Source organism: Coenobita brevimanus, chromosome 116 (genome assembly GCF_032717465.1).
Source record: "Coenobita brevimanus isolate Jiangsu-jjx chromosome 116, ASM3271746v2, whole genome shotgun sequence".
Classification (NCBI taxonomy): Eukaryota; Metazoa; Arthropoda; class Malacostraca; order Decapoda; family Coenobitidae; genus Coenobita; species Coenobita brevimanus.
Window position 1 is genome coordinate 11,753,744 of NC_137069.1, and position 4,614 is coordinate 11,758,357.

Below are 4,614 nucleotides of genomic sequence, written 5' to 3' on the forward strand. Positions count from 1 at the left end.
GAATGATGAGCTGTAGTAGGAGATAAACACCATAGGGGCATATGTCTTTTTGGCATAATAGGAAAAGTATATGGCAGGATACAATACTGAGAGAGTTAGGGAAATAACAAAGGAATTAGTTGGAGAAGAACAGGGAGGTTTTAGGAAGGGAAGAGGGTGTGTAGATCAGACATTCATCCTAAGGTGTTCATTAGAAAAGTTTCTAGAGAAGGGAAACAAGTTGTATGCGGCCTTCATGGATTTGGAGAAAGCATGTGACAGAGTGGATAGGCAAGGAATGTGGAAATTATTACAAATACGTGGAGTTAATGGGAAGCTGTTGAATGCTGTGAAGAGTATGTATGAGGGCGCTAGGGCTGCAGTGCGTGTGGATAGTGAACTGAATGAATTTTTCTATCTGAATGTTGGATTGAAACAGGGATGTGTCATGTCTCCAGTGTTGTTCAATTTGTATATGGATGGGCTTAAAAAAGGATACACGGTAGAGCAGTGGATGTTGGAGCGACCCTAATGGAAGGGGACAGCGGAAACTTCCAATTCTGTTGTTTGCAGATGATACCGTATTTTTGAGTGAAGACGAAGGGGAAGTGCAAGGCTTGGTGAATGAGTTTGTAAGTGCGTGTAAGAAACGGAATCTAAAGGTGAATGTAGGGAGGAGTAAAGTTGTGGTCTTCAAGAACTATGAAGTAACAATTAGGCTGGATAGTGAGGAAATAGAAAATGTGAGCGCATTTAAGTACTTCGGTAGCGTGATGATGGAGGATGAAGTACTGGAATGGGTACAACTGGGAAGAAAGGTTGCTGGTTCACTGAAAGCAATGATATGAAATAGGGAAGTGTGTTTGGAAGTAAAAAAGTCGCTGAATAACGGTACTGTGATACCAACTTTAACGTATGGAAGCGAAGCTTGGAATTTGTTAGAAGGACACAAGTGTAGAGTGAGAGCACTGGAAATGATTTATTTGAAAGGGGCATGTGGAGTTACACGGAGAGACAGACTGACAAATGAGGAAGTGAAAGAGCATCATGGTGTGAATGTGGATGTGACAAAGAGTTAGGAGAAATACAATGAGGTGGTTTGGCCATGGGAAAAGGATGAGGAGTGAGAGATTAACTAGGAGAATGTATGTAAATGAGATGGAGGGGGGGGGGAGAGGGAGGGGAATGCCAAGGATGAACTGGAAGGATAAAGTGGAGAGGTATAAGAGAGACAGGACAGTAAGTTGGGGGGAGGGCAGTGAAATGCAGGGGACAGGGCCAAATGGAGGCGACTGGTTTGTGTCCATCCATTACGGGATTAAGGCGTCTGGCTATAGATAGATAGACAGGTAGACAGGTAGATAAATGAACAGAATAGTATGATATGAAGAGAATCTCGTTATGAAAAAAATCGTGAACAAAATCGTCAACGCAGTAAATCGTCTGGCGTCAGTATTGAAAAAAAAAAAAAAAAACCGTCTGCAATAACTACGAGAATGTGTAGTCGGGTTGATGGCAGAGTCCTACCAGCCGGTTGCAATTGCAGTGAGGGTCCCGTGGGGTTGCAACGATATTTTGCAATTTGCGGTGGTGCTGTGCTGTATATATATTCTCCTCGATACTCACACATAGATACACACGTTCACGGATACATACACAGGAGGATGTATAGAATATGCACACACACAGACGCGCGCCGCGCAAACACACACAGACACACACACACACACACACACACACACACACACACACACACACACACACACACACACAAACACAAGCATGGGATGTACATACAGTTTGGCACACACACACACATTCTCTCTCTCTCTCCACACACACACACACACACACACACACACACACACACACACACGACATATATTAGCAGTATTTCAAACATAAGGACACAGTACACAATCACTCAGATATCCACACGTAGACACACACACACACACACACACACACACACACACACACACACACATGGTCAAGTGACCCCCAACGCAGAGACATTACAGTGAAAATCAACAGCAGCTGCCACCACACACACACACACACACACACACACACACACACACACACACACACACACACACACACACACAAGCATGGCATGCACATATGCTAGCACATAGGCACATATGTTTTCTCTCACTTACCCACAAACACGCACACGCACACGCATATGCACACGCAAACTCTAACACACACACACACACACACACACACACACACACACACACACACACGCACACGAGGGTAGTCGTTGCAAGGGATGTGGTGTGCTGAGCTGTGCTGCAATTATGGTTCTGTTTTCTGCTGTGTTGCTGCTTGAGTGCTGTGCTGTGCTGTGCTGTGCTATGCTGCTCTCAAGGTGCTACTATGTACTTTACTGTTATGCTAACGAAGTACTGTGTTTTACTGTGCTGTGCTGTGCTGTGTTGTGCTGCTCTCACGATGCTGCATTGTCTTGTGTGTGTGTGTGTGTGTGTGTGTGTGTGTGTGTGTGTGTGTGTGTGTGTGTGTGTGCAGTTCTTCCATGGTGCTGGAGAGGGACGCCTTCATGTGGTGGCACTGATATAAGCGGGTGGTGGAGCTGCCCGGTTATACAAACGTCCTTCAGTGCCCTCCCTATCCCCCGGAAGGAGGAGGATGGACTGCAGAGGAAGGAACTCACGCTCAGATGAGTTCGGAATTGCAACTACTACTACTGTTACTTCTACTATTACTGTTGCTACTACTACTACTATTGCTACTACTGCTACTACTACTACTAATGCTACTACTGCTACTACTGCTACTACTACTACTAATGCTACTACTGCTACTACTACTGCTACCACTATTACTACTGCTACTATTACTACTAATGCTACTACTGCTACTACTACTACTAAAGCTACTGCCGCTACTGCTACTACTACTACTACTACTACTGCTGCTACTACTGCTGCCACTATTACTACTACTTCGACTACCACTACCACCACTTCCACCTGGTTCACGTTCAGCTGAGCTCGGAACAGCAGCTATTACAACTAGAGCTAATACCACCACTACACCACCACCGCTATTATTACTACTACTACTACTACTACTACTACTACTGCTCCTACTACTACTACTACTATATATAATTTTTGTCTTTCTTGCCATAATGAAAAACAGATGTTAGTTCCTTTGCTTCAGTGCTCTTATTATCCTTCTATTATCAACCAACCGTTTATCGTCCCATGGGGAGGGAACAATTTTGTGGGCTCCTGGCCTTTGGTTCCTTCTTTCTTGCATAGAAAAAAAAAAGAAAAAAGAAAAATAGAGGCCAGGGGTCAGGGTACACAGTTCTGACATTTAAGACGAGGGTAATCGGTTGTCCTTACGTGAGCAGTTAACCCAAATCAAACCACGAATTTAATAGCTTCCTGCGCCACAAGAAACCGTTTGTCATGTCCTTCATTGAAGAATCTCGCAAAAGTAACACTACATTGAGTGAATAGATAGAAGGCAACCTCACCTACCACATACGCTACTATGAAGCTATGTTTAAGTCTCTGTCTGTTAAATGCCTTCTGACTGATTGATTAGCGGTCCATCTGTTAACCTGTCTGTCCCAATTATTATGCAGTAATTCAGTCACAGTACTATAGTCCTTTTACCTTAACCTGACCCAAAGTTTTATCCTTTTGCAGTTTATTTCACTCATAGCTCAATAATACAACAAGATAATACTGTGTCTCTGCAGCCTTCCCAACAGCACATATTCGTGACTAGCATCATATTCTAGTGTTAATCTCTTTCTACAACTCAGTATCCATGCTAGAGAGATGGTTATTTTAGGATACGCAATAGTAAAAAGCGTATAACTGCAAAATCACTATAATAATTAGTTGAGTGGTGCCTAGGAAACCAAGAAGGAAATATATGACCGCTTTTATATTAATATTTTTTTATGCAAGGAAGAAGGAGCCAAAGGCCAGAAGGCTGCAAGATTATTCCCTCCAAGAAAAAACAAAACAAAAACATGAAAACAGAGAGCCAAATTCAAGATCCGTTCATTTCCAGATGCCTGGACACACTGCGTTTGAAAGACGTGAGGTCATAGGCAGTACTGTAGGTAATACAGACAGAGGGAGACAATTCCAGAGTTGACCTGTTGCATACATGATGGACTGGGAGCAACGGCTGACTTGCGAGCATTGAGTTACAAGGAGTTTGAATAAAAAAAATTGACATTTATTATTCTCGTCGGTTAAGGAAAATCACAAACACCTCTTCCTAAGCGATTTAGTTTGCTTATAATACCTTGTCGTTCTCTTCTGTGTTGCCCAAATCATTCTAATACTACCTTACTCTGAATAGTACAAAATTATATTAAGCAGCCGTATCCAAAAACAGATCGGTAAGGAAGAGGTGTTAGGGAGCTTTCTTAACCTTCAAAAATACAAGCCCAAGACCTTGTTGAACAGTGTTATGCTTCGATTTAGCCGGGAAAATAATAAGCAGTTTCTCTTGCACTTGTGAAAACATGGAAGGTCACCGATACTGTATTTTCCTTAATTACGGCTAGGTCGAAGCATTGCCCTGTTCAGAAAGTATTTAATATCACGTCAAAGCTATTTTCACACGATATTATTC